The sequence below is a fragment of the Manihot esculenta genome, chromosome 2 (assembly GCF_001659605.2).
Source record: "Manihot esculenta cultivar AM560-2 chromosome 2, M.esculenta_v8, whole genome shotgun sequence".
NCBI lineage: Eukaryota > Viridiplantae > Streptophyta > Magnoliopsida > Malpighiales > Euphorbiaceae > Manihot > Manihot esculenta.
In genome coordinates, this window is record NC_035162.2 from 383,266 (window position 1) to 407,086 (window position 23,821).

Sequence of the window (23,821 nt, forward strand, 5' to 3'; positions counted from 1 at the left end):
TGGCATGGAAGCTCTCCCTGTCCACTGACTGAATCAAGGAGGAATACCTGGAATGGAGTTTCATAACATACCTCCTTGACCTCTTCGAATCTGTATCTAGACTCTGCCCAGAAAAAGGCAACAGCTCCAAAAATCTGTCGGTGAACTCCTCCACACCCATTTCATCCGTCTGCCTCAACTGTTCAAACTCTATCATCTTCAGCTCCCTTGAACTATCGGGAAAAGCCCATCCTGCAAACTCGTTTGCAAACTCTTCCCAAGTCATGCTGTCCACTCTCGGGTTCACATAATTCTTGAACCACTCCCGTGCCTTCTTGCACTTAAGCGTGAACCCGGCCATCTGAATGGCTCTACTGTCATCAGCCCCAATCTCATTAGTGATTACTTTAACCCTTTCAAGATACACAAATGGGTCATCCCCTTTTTCATACTGAGGAGCACCCAATTTCATGTAGTCGGTCATCTTAACCTTGCTCCCACTGGCTGAGCTAGGTCTAGGTGGCTGAACAACTGGGGCTGCTGGTTCTGCAGGTGGTGAAGGTGGTGCAACATTTTCTGAGGTAGGGTTTGCTGGATTTGGATAGTAGGGTGGAGGTGGATACATTGGGTACTGAGAGTATGGTGGGTAGTAAGGTGGATATGGCATCTGTGTGGGATAAGGGGTGAAACTAGGGTAATCCGATGTACCTCCCATCGAATACCCGGGATGTTGTGAGAAATGTGGGTAGTGAGGTGGCTGTACAAATCCCGAGGCCTGAATGCCTCCTTGGGACTCTCCCATACCTTCCTCTGATATGCTAACTCCCAGACTGCCATCCCTCCTCTGCTCTACATCCATATCATCCCCCATGCTCTCAGACATTCCTCCCTGAACTGTTCCTCTGACTGATCTGCTTCTACCCAGATCCAAAGACCTTCTAGGGTCTCTTGCTGCTCTTTCTCTGTTAGACCTACTAGACATTGCCCTAGGCAATGCTGGAGGACGGGCGCTCATGCCCTCATCCTCAGGTGGTACTCCAGTCAATCTTGCTGATCGACGAGTTCCTCTCATCCTGTTTTCTGAAAAACAGTGCACAACACATAAACATTAGCATCATATGGTTCATGTGGGCACACATGAACCCGCATCACATACATCACATATCATAGCATATCATTAATGCACATGCTTATTATCATGGTATTTCACATCATCATACAAGACAGGACTCCACATCCTATCCTAGTGGACATGATCTTTCCTATTGTGCTTGACCTTCTATACATCTATGAGCCCGACACTCTAGGTCCGACCATATGAACCTAGGGCTCTGATACCATTCTGTAAAGACCCGAAAATCAGACCGCTACCGGCGCTAGGATCCAGGTCGGCTTAAGGCCGCCGGGACCCGTAGCAAGCCTGACATAAAATCTGTAAACCTGTATAATCCCATACATGATCAACAACATACATAAAAATTAACACTTTTCCTTCCATACTCATCAACCAAACTCAACATGTGCATAGACATTAGCATAACATTGATCCCTCTGTGGAATCTCATCAGTGCCCCCAAAAAGGGTGACATAACATACGTTGAGTTGGTTTACATAAACATCATAAAAATCTCTAGGATCATGTAATTAACAAGGGATAACAACAATCTACGGTCAAGCACACCTCTAACATCCATATACATCATCTCATTACATAACTGTACTGATTAAGACATTACATTACAATTTGATCATGTCCAGTGCTAGCTATTACATAAACATGACTTCTTTACTCTATCCGGACTCCCGCACTATACTGTACCTGCAAGCCTGGGGGTAAAGGGAGAGGGGTGAGCTAAAAGCCCAGTGAGTAGAGCTATTAAAACACATTAACACTATGCTCTATGAAATGCATCATAACACAGACAATTCACATAAGGGTTGGGTGAACTTGTCACCAATTAGTCCAAGCTAACATGGTGCCAGGCCGTAGCATGGGGTCCTGGTCTTCCTGTCATACATACATTTCTTACCATTACTCCAGGGCCTCCTCTGGGCTCCTGGTCTTCGAGTCCACAATCGTGCCAGGCCGTAGAATGGGGTCCTGGTCTTTCATTTCCGTGCCAGGCCGTAGAATGGGGTCCTGGTCTTCCTGTCATGGACTAATTGGATCATCCAACATTCACCCACATCAACAACACATGATGCAATGCGGCATATTCGTGAAACTAATGCAATCACCCTATTGCATAATCATGATGCATGAAACATGATAAAACATTTAATTTAAAAGATTAAGTTTAGTTCCACTCACCTCTGGCTGACTCTGACAACACCGAAGCAGCTGAACTCACTGCTGGGGTCCTCGGTTCCTCGGGTCCGAACCTACACAGGTGGACTCAAATGAGGGACCAAACATGCTAGAACATAACTCTAAACTATTCCCCAAAAACCCCCTAAAACATCATGAAACATCACATAAAAACATGCAAGAAATGGCTGAACAGGGCACTTTCGGCGGCAGGTTCGGCGGCCAAAAGTCCCTCCAGAGCCGAAAGTCAGGCAGGTTCGGCGGCCGAAACTCCCAGACAGAGACGAAACTCATGCATGTTCGGCGGCACTTTCGGCGGCCGAAACTGCCCGACAGAGACGAAAGTCTCCCTTTCGGGGGCAAGCTTCGGCAGCCAAAAGGCTGCCTTCCCAGCCATGTTCGGCGGCCGAAAGTCCTTCGGCTGCCGAACCTGGTTTCTGCCAAAGGGCAGAAACTTGGCTCCCAATGCACATTTCGCCTCCAAACTTATCAAACATGCATCAAACCTATTCTATAACACACAAACACAAGCATACATGTTCCTAGGGGTCTCAAACCATCATAAACCCCATCTACAACACATCAAGAAACTCACATTATTCAATAACACACATTTATACCCATAAACATGACCATAACCTAAGCATGCATTCTAACCCATAGATCTTGCATAAAACTTATTTAAAACACATAAGGAGCTTAAGATCGGCTCTTACCTCTTGAAGATCGAGAGGGAGACGACCTAAACTTGGAAATCCACGAAAATGAGCTCCCGAGTTCCCAAAGCTCCAAAACTTTGCTCAAAAGCTTAAATCTTCAAAACCAAGTTAAAACAAGTGAAAATCTTGAAAGATTTAGAGGAAGAACATCAAAAATGGGTGAGGGACGGCGGAGAGCTCACCTTGGCCGAAAATGGGGAAAAGCTCGCCCGTTTTCGGCTAAGGGACCCTTTTATAGTGGCTGGCCAGACCACGTTCGGGGGCCGAATGTGCCTCCGCATGCATGCCATGTTCGGCGGCCAAACTTGAGGTTCGGCGGCCGAACCTGGACTTCCCTCACTTATGCTTTCGGGGGCCTAAAGCACACCCGAAACGCATGCATGTTCGGCGGCCGAACTTGAGTTTTGGCGGCCGAACCTGAGTTTTCCTCAAATGCTATTTTCGTGCAAAAACTCATTTAATTTCATACTTAAAACCATTAAAAACATGAAAACATTTTACAAAAACATGATTTTACCCCTTCTAGAGGTCTCCGACATCAGAGATCCCACCGGACGGTAGGAATTCCGGTATCGGAGTCTAGCCGGGTGTTACAGGCTTGCTACGGGTCCCGGCGGCCTTAAGCCGACCTGGATCCTAGCGCCGGTAGCGGTCCGATTTTCGGGTCGTTACACTATACCCCTGACTAGAGCTTGCTCTAGATGGGTTAACTCATACTTGTTAAGCCTGGTTTTTCACATACAGGAAAACATATATACATATACAGATCATGTACATAACAAACATCACTAAGTCAAGCACATTGCTACCTTTATACACAACTATTACATCTCTTTAATATTACATGTCCACTCTAAGCTATTACAAAGCTCTTTACTCTTTCTGTACTCTGTGGATCTCCTCTGTATACTGTATATTGAACCTGCAAAACTGGGGTTAAAGGAGTGGGATGAGCTCTATAGCCCAGTGAGTAGAACAGTAAAACATCTCATTAAAATATGATCTCATGGAATGCACCATATCACAGACAATCCACATCAAGGGTAAACCTGTCACCACATAGTCCCGGTAACTCTGTCGTGCCAGGGCGTAGAATCGAGCACCTGGTCTTCCTGTCATATATGTATATGTGTATATAACACCTCTGTACTTACCATTGCCAAGGCGTAGTCAAAGGCTCCTAGACTTTACTATATACCTGCCAGGGCGTAGTCAAAGGCTCCTGGACTTCTCTCAGAGACTATTGGATCATTCAGCATTCACCCACATCAACAAATAACTATGCAATGCAACATATTCGTGGATTCTAATGTAATCAACCTACTGGATAACCATGATGCATGATATATGCTAAAAACATTCCATTTTTCAATTACAAGAGTTAAGTTTAGTTCCACTCACCTCTGGCTATCTGGACTGACTCTGCAGGCTCTGAAAACTCTGGAGCAGTACTCACTGCTGCTCTCTTTGGTTCCTCTGGTCTGTGTAAGCACAGATAAACTCAAATGAGGGACCAAATTCACGCAAGAACAACTCTATTAAACTCCCCAAGAATCCCCTTAAACTCACTCTAACATCCATGCAAAGCATGCAAAGGAAAGCTGGACAGGACACTTTCGGCGGCAGGTTCGGCGGCCGAAAGTCCTCTCCAGAGACGAAACTCATGCACCTTCGGCGGCCGAAGCTCTACTTTCGGCAGCCGAACCCTTTCGGGGGCAAGTTTCGGAGGCTGAAAGGCACTCCAGAGATGAAAGTCTCTAACCTTCGGCGGCACCTTCGGCGGCCGAACTCCCCTCCAGAGCCGAAAGTCCAAAAGCTCGGGGGCAAGCTTGGGCAGCCGAAGCCACCTCCTCATGGGTTCGGCGGCCGAATGTACCTTCGGCAGCCGAACCTGAGTTCATCCGCAAGGTAGAAACTTGCTCTGCCTCTCGCCAAAAGCACCAAAACCCTCTCAACCTCAAACACTTCACTCCCTCAACTTGCATATACCCAAGTATATGCTCAAAGGGGTCAAAACCTACCTAAAAACCCCAAACATACAAAACAAATAACACAAAAACAAGCTTTACTCACAAAATCATCAAAACATCACAAATAACCCTATTCATGCAACTCTCCCCCAAAACCTCATAAAACCTTCAGAAAACATAAAAACAAGCTCAGGATCTTCACTTACCTCTTGAAACCAAGAAGCTGAACGATCCTAACGTGGAGTTTTGGAGCAACTCTCCTTCAAACTCTCCAAACTTCACAACTTTGAGTTTTTAGCTTAAAACCTTCAAAATAACATAAAAACTAATCAAATCTTTGCAAGATTGGATGAAAACATGAAAGAATACTCACAAAGGACAGGGTCTCACCTCAGAACGTGAAAGAAACGGCGAAGCTTATCCTTTCAATCGACTGAGGGCCTTTTATAGGTGGCTGGCTAGACTACCTTCGGCGGCCACACGTGAAACCGAAAGCCATGCATGTTCGGCGGCCGAACCTCAACTTCGGCGGCCGAACCTGGCTTTTCTGCCTTGGTTCAATTCACTCAAAAACTCATTTCCTTATGCTTTAAAACTCTGAAACATACCAAAACCTTTGAGAAAAACATAAATCTATCCCGTCTAAAGACTTTCGGCAACCGGAACTCCATCGAAAAGTAGACTTCCGATGCCGGACTCTAGCCGGGTATTACAAAGTGTGTCAGAGGGTGAAGCTGGAACATCAGAAGCCGGCTGGAATGCTCAACCCGCTACCTATTCCAGAGTGGAAATGGGAGAACATAGCTATGGACTTTGTAGTGGGGTTACCGGCGACGTCCAACAGATTGGATTCCATATGGGTGATTGTGGACAGACTCACCAAATCTGCTCACTTCATCCCTGTCAGGAGTGGCTATTCTGTGGACAAGCTGGCGCAGGTGTATGTTGATGAGGTTGTCAGGCTGCATGGGGTCCCTGTTTCTATAGTATCTGATCGAGGGCCCCAGTTCACCTCTAGGTTTTGGCGGAGTCTGCAGGATGCTATGGGTACAAGGTTGGATTTTAGCACTGTTTTCCATCCACAGATGGACGGACAATCAGAAAGGACCATCCAGACAATAGAGGATATGCTCAGAATGTGTGTGCTGGATTTTGGCGGTTCTTGGAGGCAGCATCTGTAACGACCCCAAAATGGACCGTCACCGGCGCTAGGATTCAGATCGGCTTAAGGCCGCCAGAACCCGTAGCAAGCCTGCTATACTCTCTGTGTACCTGAAAACCTCATACATGATCATACATTTTCTGTGAAAATAAAACTCTTTTCTGAACCAAGGCTTAACCTGTGCATGCACTATCTCTGTACTCTGTACTCATGTACTCTGTACTCTGTATCCCTGACTAGAGCTTGCTCTAGATGGGTTAACTCATACCTGTTAAGCCTGGTTTTCACATACAGGAAAACATATATACATATACAGATCATGTACAAAACATACATCACTAGGTCAAGCAACAACTATTACATCTCTTTAATATTACATGTCCACTCTAAGCTATTACAGATCTCTTTACTTTTCCTGTACTCTGCTGGACTGTCCCTGTACACTGTACACTGAACCTGCAAAACTGGGGTTAAGGGAGTGGGATGAGCTCTATAGCCCAGTGAGTAGAACAGTAAAACATCTCCGTAAAATATGATCTCATGAAATGCACCATATCACAGACAAGCCACATCAAGAGTAAACCTGTCACCACATAGTCCCAGTAACTCTGTGCCAGGGCGTAGAATCGAGCACCTGGTCTTCCTGTCATATATGTATATGTGTATATAACACCTCTGTACTTACCATTGCCAGGGCGTAGTCAAAGGCTCCTGGACTTTGCTATACCTGCCAGGGCGTAGTCAAAGGCTCCTGGACTTCACTATACCTGCCAGGGCGTAGTCAAAGGCTCCTGGACTTCCTGTCTGAGACTATTGGATCATTCAGCATTCACTCACATCACCAAATAACGATGCAATGCAACATATTCGTGAATACTAATGCAATCAACCTATGGCATAAACATGATGCATGAGATATGCTAAAAGCAGTTTGTGGTTCAATTAAAAGGCATAAGTTTAGTTCCACTCACCTCTGGCTATCTGGACTGACTGACTCTGCAGGCTCTGAACCTTTGGAGCAGTACTCACTGCTGCTCTCTCTGGTTCCTCTGGTCTGTACCTATACAGATGGACTCAAATGAGGGACCAAACAAGCTTATGAAGAACTTTCTTAAACTCCCCAAGAATCCCCTTAAACTCACTCAACTATCCATGTAAAACATGCAAAAGAAAACTGGACAGGACACTTTCGGCGGCAGGTTCGGCGGCCGAAAGTCCTCTCCAGAGACGAAACTCAATCTTCGGCGGCCGAACCCTTTCGGGGGCAAGCTTCAGGGGCCAAACCTCACTCCAGAGACGAAAGTCTCACACCTTCGGCGGCACCTTCGGCGGACGAATCCCCCAAACAGAGCCGAACATGTAAAACAGGCTGTGGCAGCCAAGCCACCATGCAAGAGGTTCGGCGGCCGAATGAACCTTCGGCTGCCGAACCTGAGTTCATCCAGAACTCAGCTTCAACGGCAAACCATCTTCTCCTTCCCTTCAACCACTCAAACCATATCTACTCCACCTCCTCAACACACATATACTCACGTATATGATCACAGGGGTCCAAAACTATCTAATAACCCCAAACAACAAATCAAACATAACACAGAAACAAGGATACATGCATAAATCATCAAAACTCCCACTTACACCCTAAACATGCATCTCTCTCTCCACAACTCCCCTAAAACCTTCAGAAAACATATAAACAGGTTCAAGAGCATTACTTACCTCCTGTAACAAGAAGATGAACACTCTGAACAAGGAAAACGGACCCACTCTCCTCACACTCTCAAACTCACACAAACGGAGCTTTTTGCTTCAAAACATTCAAAACCTTGTGAACTATCACAACACTCTGCATGAGCTGCTCAAACTCAGCAAATAGACCAGGGGAGACGTGGCCAAGCTTCTGGCAACAAGGTGGACATAACACCTGTCCCAAATGCTGACTAAGGATGCCCAAAAGCTGGCTGGCCAACTCAATTTCGGCTGCCCAATCGCATGCAAACTCATGCAACTTTCGGGGGCCGAACTAAATCTTCGGAAGCCGAACATTGAGCACTTTCGGCGGCCGAACTTACCTTCGGCGGCCGAACTTGGCTCCTCTGCCTTGGTTCATTTCAACTCACAACTATCAACCTGTAAACCATCAAACACATCATAACTCCTACCCTTCTATAGAATCCCAACACCCCGGATTCCACCAGACAACAGAAATTCCGGTGCCGGATTCTAGCCGGGTATTACATTCTCCCCTCCATAAGAACATTCGTCCTCGAAGGTTCCTAAAACACATAAATACCACATAAAACGGAGAAAACTCACCTCAAAACAAATATGGATACTGCTGGAGCATAGACTCCCGCGTCTCCCAGGTGCACTCTTCTAGATTATGGTGGTTCCATAGAACTTTCACCATCGGAATCTCCTTGTTCCTTAGCTGTCTGATCTGCGTGTCAGAATCCGCACTGGCTGTTCTATATAGGTGAGATCCGTATGAATCTCCACCTCAGGCTCACTCAGAACCTGATTCGGATCTGACACAAACTGTCGTAGCATAGAAACATGAAATACCGGGTGAATTCTCTCCATAGAAGCAGGTAAATCCAGCTTATACGACACATTTCCGATCCTCTACAACACCTCAAAGGGTCCAATGTACCGTGGAGCTAATTTACCTTTCTTTCCAAAACGAACCACTCCTTTCATTGGAGACACTTTTAGCAATACCCAATTACCCTCTTGAAACTCTAACTGTTTTCTGCGAACGTCTGCATAACTTTTCTGTCGACTCTGAGCTGTTCTGATTCTCTCTCTGATCATGGGTACCATTCTACTGGTAATGTCTACTAACTCTGGCCCTGCAAGAGCCTTCTCTCCTACCTCTTCCCAGCAAACAGGGGATCTGCACTTCCTCCCATACAAAGCTTCATAAGGAGCCATCCCGATGCTCGCATGATGGCTGTTATTGTAGGCAAACTCCACCAAAGGTAGATGCTGCCTCCAAGAACCGCCAAAGTCTAACACACATAGTCGAAGCATATCCTCTATGGTCTGGATGGTCCTTTCTGACTGTCCATCAGTCTGTGGGTGGAAAGCAGTACTAAAATCCAATCTCGTGCCCATCGCACTTTGCAGACTTCGCCAAAAGCGGGAGGTAAACTGAGGTCCTCTGTCTGAAACTATAGACACTGGAATTCCATGTAATCTCACTATCTCATCTAGATAGACCTGTGCCAACTTATCCACAGAATAGTTACTCCGTACTGGAAGAAAATGAGCAGATTTCGTGAGTCTGTCCACAATTACCCATATCGAGTCTATCCTGTTGGACGCTACTGGTAAACCCACTACAAAATCCATGGCTATGTTCTCCCATTTCCACTCTGGAATCGGTAATGGGTTAAGCATTCCGGCTGGTTTCTGATGCTCTAATTTCACTCTCTGACAAACCTCACAGGCTGTCACGAACTGCGCCACTTCTTTCTTCATGGCTGGCCACCAATAGACCCTTTTCAGATCCTGATACATCTTGGTGGCTCCTGGGTGAACACTATACCTCGCATTATGAGCTTCCCTCATAATGTCCTCCTTCACACTGCCCCTATCTGGTACACAAAGTCGACTCCCATAGCGAAGGATCCCTTTGCTGTCAAATCTGAACTCTATACTATTGCCTGACTGAACAGTCCTGGCAATTTTCATCAACTCAGGGTCCTCATGCTGTCTCTGAGCTATCTGCTCCAGAAACACAGGTGTCACTCTCATCTGTGCTATCAATGCACCTGTACCAGACAACTCTAGTTGTAATCCCTCATCAAAGAGCTTATAAAGCTCCATCACAACTGGTCTCCGCTCTGCTGCTATATGGGATAAACTGCCTAGTGACTTCCGGCTTAGGGCGTCTGCGACAACATTCGCCTTACCCGGATGATACTGAATTTTATAATCATAATCACTGAGCAATTCGACCCACCTCCTCTGCCGCAAATTCAGCTCTCTCTGACTTAAGATGTACTGTAAACTCTTGTGATCAGTGAAGATCTCGCATTTAACCCCGTAGAGGTAATGCCGCCACATCTTAAGTGCAAAGATAACTGTTGCCATCTCTAGGTCATGGGTAGAGTAATTCAGCTCGTGCTTCTTCAACTGTCTAGAAGCATAAGCTATGACTCTATCACTCTGCATCAATACACAACCCAATCCCACTCGAGATGCATCACAGAACACTGTGAAATCTTCATTACTGACAGGCAGAGCTAACACTGGTGCTGTTGTCAATCTCCTCTTGAGCTCCTCAAAGCTCTCTTCACACTGGTCTGATCAGATAAACTTCTGGTTCTTCTGAGTCAATTTGGTCATAGGAGCTGCTATCTTTGAGAAGTTCTGAACGAACCTCCTGTAGTAACCTGCCAGTCCCAGAAAGCTTTTAATCTCAGTCACTGTCGTGGGTCTGGGCCAGTTAGCTACAGCCTCTATCTTCTTGGGGTCTACCTCAATACCCTCTGCTGATACCACATGTCCCAAGAAGGCAATGCTCCGTAACCAAAACTCACACTTCGAGAACTTGGCATATAAACCATGCTCTCTCAGTGTCTGCAGAACAATCCTCAGATGCTGGGCATGTTCCTCTGCCTCTCTGGAATACACTAAGATATCATCGATAAACACAATGACAAAGTGATCCAGAAACTCACTGAATACCCTGTTCATGAGATCCATAAATGCTGCAGGGGCGTTAGTCAACCCGAACGGCATCACTAAGAACTCATAATGCCCATATCTGGTCCGGAAAGCTGTCTTAGGCACATCTGCCTCTCTGACTCTCAACTGATGATACCCAGATCTCAGATCTATTTTCGAGAAACAACCTGCTCCAGCTAGCTGGTCAAATAGATCATCAATCCGAGGTAAGGGATACCTATTCTTGATAGTGACCTTGTTTAACTGTCTGTAGTCGATACAAAGTCTGAGGGATCCATCCTTCTTTCTGACAAAGAGCACTGGAGCACCCCAAGGTGAGGTACTAGGGCGGATGAAACCCTTATCTACCAAGTCCTGCAACTGTTCTTTCAACTCTATTAACTCAGCTGGCGCCATCCTGTAGGGAGGAATAGAGATAGGTCGGGTACCTGGCAGTAATTCAATTTCAAACCCTATCTCCCTATCAGGTGGTAGTCCTGGCAAATCGTCTGGGAACACATCGAGAAACTCACGGACTACTGGTACTGTGGCTGGTTCCCTCACCTGACTGTCTAGCTCTCTCACATGAGCTAGAAACCCCTGACAACCCCTCCTAAGCAAACGATGAGCCTGAAGGGCTGAAATCATACCTCTGGGTGTACCTCTCCTGTCTCCTCTGAAGACACACTCTGACCCATCCTGGTCTCTGAGACTCACTAGCTTCTCTCGACAGTCCAACGTAGCACTATATGTAGATAACCAATCCATCCCTAGAATGACATCAAAATCTGTCAAATCTAGAACCACAAGGTCAGCTGGAAGGCATCTACCCTCTATGAACACTGGACTGAAACGACAGACTGACACTGCCACTGATGGGTCACATCTAGGTCCACTGACCCAGAGAGGATACTCTAACTCAGAACTGATCAAACCCAATCTCTCTATGGCTCTCGAAGCAATAAAGGAATGAGAAGCACCGGGGTCCATCAAAGCATACACATCTGAACACCCAATGATGAGATTACCTGACACCACTGTGTTCGACGTGTTAGCCTCCTCCTGTGTCACTGTGAAAATCCGTGCTGGGGCTACCGGATTTCCACCTCGGGAACCTGCTGCTGAAGTAGAGGCTACCCCTCTCCCTCTACCTCTGCCACTAGTCTGAGGCATGACTGGAGCTACTGGCCGTACACCTGGCTGTACCACACTGCCTGAACTCATCTGCTGGGATGGTGCAAAAGTCATCTGCGGACAATCCCGAGCAATATGCCCTTCCTGTCCACATCGAAAACAAGCTGTAGATCCCAACCGACAAACTCCTCCATGTGGTTTTCCGCATCGTCTGCAGACTGGAGCTGTGCCAGAGCTTGAGCCACTACCTATTCCCAGACCTGACTTGACTTTACTCCAGAATTTACTCTTTGTTCCTTTTGCTCTATCCCATCTTTTACTGCTTGGTGTGGGGGCTTTAGAACCCGAAGCCTGTGCCTTTGACTGTTTCTGAATGTTGGCACTAGCTTCCATTTTCCTGGCTGCGTCTACGATGGTATGGAAACTCTCCTTTTCTGCTGGAAGAATCAAGGAAGCATACCTGGGATGCAGTCTCATAGTATATCTCCTTGCTTTCTTCTGATCAGTATCATAGGCTTGACCCACGTACTGAAGCAGATCCAGGAACTTATCTGTGAATTCATCAACACTCATCTCATCTGTCTGTCTCAACTGTTCAAATTCAATTACTTTCATCTCCCTCGAACTGTCAGGAAAAGCCCACCCTGCAAACTCATTGGCGAACTCTCCCCATGACATACTGTCCATTCGAGGCTCCACATAATTCTTAAACCATTCTCTGGCTTTCTTGCATTTTAATGTGAAACCTGCCATCTCAATGGCTCTCCTATCATCCGCTCCCAATTCACTAGTTATCATTCTAACTGCTCTGAGGTAATCAAATGGATCATCTCCCGTGTTGTATTTAGGAGCATCCAATTTCAAGTACTCCGTCATTTGGACTTTACCTCCAGATGAGCTAGGTTCATGTCTGTCAACAACAGGGGCTACTGGTTCTAGTGGTGGTACTGGGTCATTTGGCTCTGGGTGTGCTGCACTTGGATGGGTAGGGGAAGATGGATACATCGGATATGGTGGATAGTAAGGATAAGGCATATACGGCATATAAGGAGGATATGGCACAAAACTCGAGTATTCCGACATACCTCCCATCGGATACTCTGGATAGCCAAAACCTGAGGTCTGAGCACCTCCCTGTGACTCTCCCATACCTTCCTCAAAACTGCCTATACCCATGCTATCATCTCTAGACTGATCAATCTCCATAGCTTCCCCCCTTTCCTCTGATCTTCCTCCCCTAGCTGTTCCTCTTCTGCTCTCGTCGACAGACCTTCTAGGGTCTATTGACGTACCTTCCCTGCTAGATCTCTGAGACCTTGCCCTTGGCAATGCAGAAGGACGAGCAGCTGATCTTTCATTCTCTGGTGGGACTCCAGTCAATCGAGCTGATCGACGAGTTCCTCGCATCTTTACTCTGGAAACACAACATATAACATACCACTTTAGCACATAAACATCACATATCAATCATACACATACAACACTCATGGCATATCATAGCAGATAGGACTCAAGACCCTATCCTAGTGGACATGATTTCCTATTGTGCTTGACCACTACTACCCTGTCTGAGCCCAACACTGTCTCAATAGGTCCGATCATGTGAACCTAGGGCTCTGATACCAATCTGTAACGACCCCAAAATGGACCGTCACCGGCGCTAGGATTCAGATCGGCTTAAGGCCGCCAGAACCCGTAGCAAGCCTGCTATACTCTCTGTGTACCTGAAAACCTCATACATGATCATACATTTTCTGTGAAAATAAAACTCTTTTCTGAACCAAGGCTTAACCTGTGCATGCACTATCTCTGTACTCTGTACTCATGTACTCTGTACTCTGTATCCCTGACTAGAGCTTGCTCTAGATGGGTTAACTCATACCTGTTAAGCCTGGTTTTCACATACAGGAAAACATATATACATATACAGATCATGTACAAAACATACATCACTAGGTCAAGCAACAACTATTACATCTCTTTAATATTACATGTCCACTCTAAGCTATTACAGATCTCTTTACTTTTCCTGTACTCTGCTGGACTGTCCCTGTACACTGTACACTGAACCTGCAAAACTGGGGTTAAGGGAGTGGGATGAGCTCTATAGCCCAGTGAGTAGAACAGTAAAACATCTCCGTAAAATATGATCTCATGAAATGCACCATATCACAGACAAGCCACATCAAGAGTAAACCTGTCACCACATAGTCCCAGTAACTCTGTGCCAGGGCGTAGAATCGAGCACCTGGTCTTCCTGTCATATATGTATATGTGTATATAACACCTCTGTACTTACCATTGCCAGGGCGTAGTCAAAGGCTCCTGGACTTTGCTATACCTGCCAGGGCGTAGTCAAAGGCTCCTGGACTTCACTATACCTGCCAGGGCGTAGTCAAAGGCTCCTGGACTTCCTGTCTGAGACTATTGGATCATTCAGCATTCACTCACATCACCAAATAACGATGCAATGCAACATATTCGTGAATACTAATGCAATCAACCTATGGCATAAACATGATGCATGAGATATGCTAAAAGCAGTTTGTGGTTCAATTAAAAGGCATAAGTTTAGTTCCACTCACCTCTGGCTATCTGGACTGACTGACTCTGCAGGCTCTGAACCTTTGGAGCAGTACTCACTGCTGCTCTCTCTGGTTCCTCTGGTCTGTACCTATACAGATGGACTCAAATGAGGGACCAAACAAGCTTATGAAGAACTTTCTTAAACTCCCCAAGAATCCCCTTAAACTCACTCAACTATCCATGTAAAACATGCAAAAGAAAACTGGACAGGACACTTTCGGCGGCAGGTTCGGCGGCCGAAAGTCCTCTCCAGAGACGAAACTCAATCTTCGGCGGCCGAACCCTTTCGGGGGCAAGCTTCGGGGGCCAAACCTCACTCCAGAGACGAAAGTCTCACACCTTCGGCGGCACCTTCGGCGGCCGAATCCCCCAAACAGAGCCGAACATGTAAAACAGGCTGTGGCAGCCAAGCCGCCATGCAAGAGGTTCGGCGGCCGAATGAACCTTCGGCTGCCGAACCTGAGTTCATCCAGAACTCAGCTTCAATGGCAAACCATCTTCTCCTTTCCTTCAACCACTCAAACCATATCTACTCCACCTCCTCAACACACATATACTCACGTATATGATCACAGGGGTCCAAAACTATCTAATAACCCCAAACAACAAATCAAACATAACACAGAAACAAGGATACATGCATAAATCATCAAAACTCCCACTTACACCCTAAACATGCATCTCTCTCTCCACAACTCCCCTAAAACCTTCAGAAAACATATAAACAGGTTCAAGAGCATTACTTACCTCCTGTAACAAGAAGATGAACACTCTGAACAAGGAAAACGGACCCACTCTCCTCACACTCTCAAACTCACACAAACGGAGCTTTTTGCTTCAAAACATTCAAAACCTTGTGAACTATCACAACACTCTGCATGAGCTGCTCAAACTCAGCAAATAGACCAGGGGAGACGTGGCCAAGCTTCTGGCAACAAGGTGGACATAACACCTGTCCCAAATGCTGACTAAAGATGCCCAAAAGCTGGCTGGCCAACTCAATTTCGGCTGCCCAATCGCATGCAAACTCATGCAACTTTCGGGGGCCGAACTAAATCTTCGGAAGCCGAACATTGAGCACTTTCGGCGGCCGAACTTACCTTCTGCGGCCGAACTTGGCTCCTCTGCCTTGGTTCATTTCAACTCACAACTATCAACCTGTAAACCATTAAACACATCATAACTCCTACCCTTCTATAGAATCCCAACACCCCGGATTCCACCAGACAACAGAAATTCCGGTGCCGGATTCTAGCCGGGTATTACAGCATCTACCTTTGGTGGAGTTCGCCTACAATAACAGCCATCATGCCAGCATAGGGATGGCTCCATACGAAGCTTTGTATGGAAGAAAGTGCAGGTCACCTGTTTGCTGGGAAGAAGTTGGAGAAAAGGCCTTGGCAGGGCCTGAGCTAGTAGAGATCACCAACAGGGTGGTAACCGTCATCAGAGAAAGGATCAAGACTGCTACAAGCAGACAGAAAAGTTATGCAGATATCCGCAGAAGGCAAGTAGAGTTTCAGGAGGGGGATCTGGTATTGCTAAAGGTGTCTCCTATAAAAGGGGTGATTCGGTTTGGAAAGAAAGGTAAGCTAGCTCCACGGTACATCGGACCCTTTGAAGTCTTGCAAAAGATTGGGAATGTATCATACAAGCTGGACTTGCCTGCTTCAATGGAAAGAATCCATCCGGTTTTCCATGTTTCCATGTTGAGGAAGTTCGTGTCAGATCCGGGCAAGGTTCTTAGTGAGCCTGATGTGGAGATCCAAAAGGATCTCACCTATGTTGAGCAGCCAGTACGGATCCTAGACACCCAGATCAGAAAGTTAAGGAACAAGGAAATCCCAATGGTGAAAGTCCTTTGGAATCACCACAACATCGAGGAGTGTACCTGGGAGACACGAGAGTCTATACTCTGGCAATATCCTCATCTCTTTTAAGGTTAGTATCTATGTGTTTTATGTGTTTTATGTGTTTTAGGTGTTGTATGCTATACATGTGATGGTTTAGGAACATTCGGGGACGAATGTTCTTAAGGGGGGGAGAATGTAATACCCGGCTAGACTCCGGTATCAGAATTCCTACCGTCCGGTGGAATTTGGATGTTGGAAACCTCTAAAAGGGTAAAATCATGTTTTCATAAAATGTTTTCATGTATTTTAATGGTTTTAAGTAAAAAGGATTTTGAGTTTTGTATGAAAAAGACCAAGGAGACATTTCCAGGTTCGGCCGCCGAACCTCAAGTTCGGCCCCCGAACATTGGATGGTTTTGGAGGGCAAGTTAGGCTTCCGAAAATTTCAAAGGTTCAGCCGCCGAACATGCATGAGATGTGGAGGCACGTTCGGCTGCCGAAAGGTAGTCTGGCAGCCCCTATATAAGAGCTCCATGGCCGAAACGGGCGAGGTTTTCTCCCCATTTTTGGCCACGGTGAGTTTATGCTCTCCTAAGGTTGTTTCCAATGCTTTTCCTTCCGATCTTTCATGTTTTAACAAGTTTTATGTCGATTTGAAGGTATTTGAGCAAAAGAACAAGTTTTTGAGCTTGGAGACCCAAGGAGTTAAATCTCTCCCAACTCCAAGTTAGATCGCCTCTACTCTCGATCTTCAAGAGGTAAGAGTCGATCTCTAGCTTATGATGTGTTTTAAACAAGTTTTATGCAAGTTTATGGAGTAGAAATGCATGTTTAGGTTGTTTTGAGTTTATGGGTTTAATGTGTGTTTATGAGCAATGTGGGTATGTTTGATGTGTTGTAGTTGGGGTTTAGGCTAGTTTGAGACCCCTATGAACTTGTATGCTTGATTGTGTATGATTGGGAGTGTTGTAGAATAGGTTTATGCATGTTTGAAAGGTTTGGGAGGCGTTTGTGCATGTTGGAGCTGAGTTTCTGCCACTTTGGAGAAACTCAGGTTCGGCCGCCGAAGGAACTTTCGGCCGCCGAACCCGCTTGTGGAGGCAGCCTTCGGCTGTCGAAGCCTGCCCCCGAAAGAGCACTTTCGTCTCTGAAGGGCAGTTTCGACCGCCGAACATGCATGAGTTTCGTCTCTGTCTGGGAGTTTCGGCCGCCGAAGGTGCCGCCGAACCTGCCTGACTTTCGGCTCTGGAGGGACTTTCAGCCGCCGAAAGTGCCCTGTCCAGCCCTCCTTTGCATGTTTTTCTATGATTATTTCATGATGTTCTAGGGGGTTTTGGAGAGTAGTTTAGAGTTATGTTCATGTATGTTTGGTTCCTCATTTGAGTCCACCTGTGTAGGTTCGGACCCGAGAAACCGAGGACCCCAGCAGTGAGTCAGCTGCTCCAGTGTCTGGTCAGAGCTATCCAGAGGTGAGTGGAATAACTCATTACGTTTTAAAGTAAATAATGGACATTTTAGCATGATTCACGCATTATTAATGCCATGAGATATACTAGGTTGTCTGCATTAGAATTCACGAATATATTGCATTGCATATTTTGTTGTTGATGTGGATGAATGTTGGATGATCCATAGCCCTCGACCTATGATGTGACGTTATGATATGTACGGTATGGAATGAAAGACCAGTGGGACCCATTCTACGTTATGATATGTACGGTATGGAATGAAAAACCAGTGGCACTATGTAAGAGAATGACCAGGACCCATTCTACGTTCTGGCACATTGGAATGTTATGTTATGCTATGTAAGAGAAAGACCAGGACCCATTCTACATTCTGGCACTATTGGATATGTAGAGGGCTATTGGTGACAAGTTCATCCTTGATGTGATATGTTTGTGATGTGATGCATTCCATGAAAGCATGAAATGTTAATATAATATTTTTTATTATTCTGCTCACTAGGCTTTATAGCTCACCCCTCTCCCTTGACCCCCAGGTTTGCAGGTACAGGGTAGACCAGGAAGTCAGCAGGAGTAGAGTTATGTTATTGTATTAGTTAGAAGTGGACATGAATATGATGTAATGTATTAGTACAGTATAGAAATGTAATGTAATGATGTTCTTAAGGATAGAGTGGTGCTTGACCATAGTATGTTGTAATCCCTTCATGAGTACATGATCTTCTTATTGATAGTTATGTTTAACCAAACTTGATGCATGTTATGTCACCCCATTGGAGCATTGATGAGGACTCCAAGGTGGGTTAATGTTCATGATTATGTATAGTGCATGCACAGGTTGAGTTTGGTTGATGGATGAAAAAGAAAAGTTTAAAATTTTTATATATGTTGTTGATCATGTATGGGATTAAACAGGTTCACAGGATGTATGTTAGGCTTGCTACAGGTCCCGGCGGCCTTAAGTCGATCTGGACCCTAGCACCGGTAGCGGTCCGATTTCCGGGTCGTTACAGCCAACTAGTCACTCCCCCCTAAAGAGTCTTAGGAACAACTAGGCAAATGGCAGAAGGAGACATCAACATGTCTCATATGACACCCCCCAAAATAAATACATGGAAAGGAATTACAACAAATTGTCTCGGCTCTTAAACGGTCGACGTCCTCGTCGACTGGGCTTGTTGGGATTCTTCAATCTTCGAGTTCAATGCTTTTAGGCTTGCTCGCCATGTGATCTGATCTTAGTTCTGCTTGATTAACAATGTTGGATAATCTTAATTTTTGGTATGAGATCATTTAGTTCTTGGTATCTCCCGCCCCCCAATTGATCTTTGTGGGCTGCTAGCTTTTATTGATGATGAAACATCAAAAGCTCTATCTTTGGTTGGTAAAATGTTCTGTCCCTGATTCCTTGGTCTATTGCAAATGTTGCGACAAGTTGTTATTTCACTCCTCCGCATGAACATTTTGCTTGAACTCATTGATCGTCGGTTCTTCTCCCCTTAACCTGTTTCGCCATTACTTGACTTTAACTGTTGACCTTACTCCTTGTCTCAAGAAGCATGACGCTATCAAATAGCAAATCAACCAACCTGCATACACTCATGCCCTCCCGGCATCATGATCAACCTATAAGAATCTCATTGGAAAGGTTAGTACTAACCACGTTAGGTTCTAATACGAATTAATATAGCAAGTCATGTAGAATGCAATACACTATGAATAAACAGGTGTGCCAACAACACTTGACCACTAATGCTTAAACTGCCTTTACCCATCTCCTTGACACAACACAACCTTCTTCCACTTGTAGCGACGCCCGGCGAATTCTGCTATGACATCGGTGTCCTCGCCTTCAAAAGAGTTCACTTTGCACTCTCTTCCTCTTTTTGTACGTCTTATGGTCCTCCCCTTCATGAGCTCTGGCATTCTGCACACTTTTCCTCCTTTTCTCTACTTAAGAATGTAGTTCACTCAAATGCCTACAAAAGATGCACATTACACGCAAAATATCCATGACGATTAAAAGTGGCATTTTCTTGTTGAAACCTACTAACAATAGAAATCTACTTAAGACAATTATTAAGATTGACTATACATGAAATAATTAATACCATCATTATGAATCAACACTAAGAAATTACTAAAAGAAGATACTCCCTTTTATTATACTGCTTTTATCACAGCTCACAACATCGACTTGTCTCATCAACTTGCCTCAAGCAACCTGTGTTTCTTGACCTATCTCGGTTCTTCTCCACATTGGTCCACTTGTGAGAGATTTTGTTTGGCCATGAGGTCTCTTTCCTGCCCCATGACAAATGTAGGACTAACCTTGTCCTTTCAATACCACACATTATCTTTCAATCCCTTCTATGGAAGCTATACATTATATGATACAATATATGTTAGCACCAACTTGTCAAGTCCCACATCCCGAGGAACCTAACTCAATACTATACAAAATATCTCGGAAAATGAATAACTAAATAAAATAAGATAAAGAATGATATCAAGAAACACAAAAACATTATACTTATCTGATGTGAGAGGGTTCCCTCTCATTAGATTCCCTTCTCTCGTACTGAATTATCATTAAGGAGAACAACATCTCATATTTACCTTGAGCACCATACTCATTTTAACTAGTTCCATGGCCCTCACTTCTGTTAGATTTCCCTTATCCTCCTTCTTCCCTTTTGTCGTAGGATGAGTGAATTATTTGCTTTCATAATGTTGTTGCTCCCAACGGTATTTGATACAACTCTCGCTAAATGTTACCCTGCATTCCTCTTGGTTGTCCTATCAGAACGTTTACTTACCTCAAAGAGCACAAACATGTGTTCGGCAACTATGGTTGATTGGCACTTATCATACACTGTTTTCACACTCTTGTAATGGTTGTTTTCTTTTTGTCCCCTCTGGACTCCCATCTATTCTCCTTTTGATCCATCCCCTTCTCATCCATCCCAGTATTTCCCACGAATCTCTCAAAACTTTTCTTTTGCACTAACAACATGGCACAACATACCTAGAATTATAAAGGCAATAACTTGCTCACTAGTTACGCATCACAATCAAGTAATTTATAAAAGAATATCATGACGGTTAATAACCACTTTACTCATTTCTCATAATTACCACATTTGTTATTATCATCATATTTTTCCCCCTTATGCACAAACAGACAATACTTCAACGAATGCCTACTTTTTTTGTTGAGTTTACTCTTACACCACCTCGTGCTGGATAGTCACTAGTTTCTTCTTCACTATTCTCGACTACCTTTCCTTTATCAAGGAATAAGTATTGGTTGAAACAGAGATAACTTGTGTCATTCTGGGAGATGCCCCATCTATTGACATCTCGGGTTCACCCAAAAAGGAGAAATTGTGAAGTACATCTTGCCTTTCGATGTCCTCGAGTAAGTGAGTTTTTCAAAGGATATGGTCACATTAATCCCTGCACTCAAGTTGTCTATTTTATCTCTATTTCCTCATATCCCCCACTTCAATTTTAGCCATGAGTTTAACAGTTGTGTAAACAGTCCAAAAATCTTGTATCTGTACCCGCTTTGTAGTATCAACTCTGATATACCTGATACTGGGCAACGATATGTTGTTATATACTCGCTTTGATTCTCATTTCTCCTCTTAAAGTCCTCAAGAAGACTTCGAAGATCTCCTCCTCCATCCCATGTCCCTTATTGGATACAACACTACCAAAATATTTTCCCTCATGCTCAATCCCTTCACGCGAACAATACTACCTTAGGCGAGAAGGAACAAGAAAGCACAAACAACCTAGAGTTGACAACTCTGTGACTTATGTTCCCTCTTACCTTACTCCCTAGGTCCTTCAAAACCTTCGAAGCATTTCCGCACAAGTAATTTGTAGAATAATATGGCTCTCTTCATAGAGAACCCTTAATCCTGCTTAGTTACGCCACTTCTATGTCATCTTGTTTAACAAATTTCAGACCGCTCCCCCACTTACTGTGTAATGACCCGGAAACCGATACCCCTCTGTAACGGCCCGAACCGCCACCGGCGCTAGGATCCAGATCGGCTTAAGGCCGCCGGGACCCGTAGCAAGCCAAACATACCTCCTATCACCTGGTCAAATCCCATACATGATCAAAACTTTAACATAAAAACTGGAACATCTGATGTAATTACCGAGCTTGACCTGTATGCAACATAACTGAAACATAAAAGGACCCCCTACTAGAGCCCTCATCAAAACTCTAGCTGGGTCAACATAACATACATCAAGCTGGGATTACATCCAAAGAACTAGAACCTAACCTGTGCATGCCTCAAACCACAAACATAAGACCTCCTCTAGGGTCCTCATCCATTACCATAGCGTGGTAAACAACACATGCCACAAGATTAGTTCAAACATAACTCAACAATAAACCAAAACATACATCATGTATTAAACAGGGACCAACCAAGTCTCAGGGCCAAGCACAGTACTAATCCATAAATATAACTCCAATTAACCTTACATTTCAATAACTCAGTTACATTACATCATGTCCACACTAACAGTACTAATCTATAACTATTACAAAAGCATAACCTCTGCTCTTGAGACTTCCCAATCAACCTCAAACCTGCAACACTGGGGTTAGGGGAGAGGGGTGAGCTAAAAAGCCCAGTGAGTAGAAACATAGAAAACAGTTCATTAATTACATGCTCTCATGAAATGCGTCATATCACAAAGAAATCACATAACTGTATCTTGTCCGTCTCGGGGTTCATGCAAATAAATATTCCCCACGGACTGTTTTTGAGAGTTCCTTTCTTTGCTAGCATCCTTTACTCTCAAGGATTAGACATGACCTCAAAAATCCCTCTGTCGGTGCCCGGCTCCCCCAAGGAAGCTCACACAGGACTTTCACATACATGACAGGGTACCAAATCCACAGAGAGCTCACCAGGACTTTCCTATATGTACTTGTCCGGCTCTCAAAGGACTTACCCAAGACTCAATGACAGAAATGGGCTATTGAAGTCGCCTTGGTCCAAACCTCCTGAATCAACATCAAATAATGCAATGCGCCATATTCGTGAAACTAGTGCAATCAGCCTATTACATATAATCATGATGCATGAACATGCTTTAGGCATTTGATTTTATAAAATAAAAGATTTAGTTAGTTCTACTCACCTCTGGCAGACGCTGAACTTGCTCTGCACAGCTAACACTACTGGCCTCCTCGGTCTCTCGGGTCCGATCCTACACAGGTGGACTCGAATGAGGTGCCAAACATACTCTAAACAACTCATAAACATACCCCCAAAAACCCCTAAAACATCATAGAAACATGCATGGAAAACACCCAAGAAAAGGCTGGACAGGGCACCTTCGGCGGCCGAAAGCCCCTTCTAGAGACGAAACTCGGGTAGGTTCGGCAGCAGGTTTGGCGGCCGAAACCCCAGGACAGAAACGAAACTCAGCCTTCGGGGGCACGTTCGGCAGCCGAAAGACTGCCTCCCATGCAGGTTCGGCGGCCGAAACTCCTTTCGGCGGCCGAACCTGGTCCTCTCTGGACGACAGGTCCGATTTTGCCAAGCCAAAAACCAAACTCAATACACCCAAATCCTTACATACTCTCTCCCAAACATGCATACTCACTCCCACAAGCATAAAGGAGCATAAACTAACATAAACTCCTCAACACAAACATCACATAACATACATTGGGCATAAAACCCACATAAACCTAAACATGCATATCTACCCATACTCAACCATCAAAACCTTCATAAAACTTCATGAAAACACTAGGGAAGCAAGGATCTACACTTACCTCTTGAAGATCAAGGGTGGTGTGATCCCTAACTCGGAGGTGTGGAGAATCCAAGCTCCAAAAGCTCCAAGCTCCCAAAACTCCTTTTAAGCTTTAAATCTTCAAACACAAGGGTAGAAATCATGAAAAACTTGAGAGATGGGTAGAGAAAA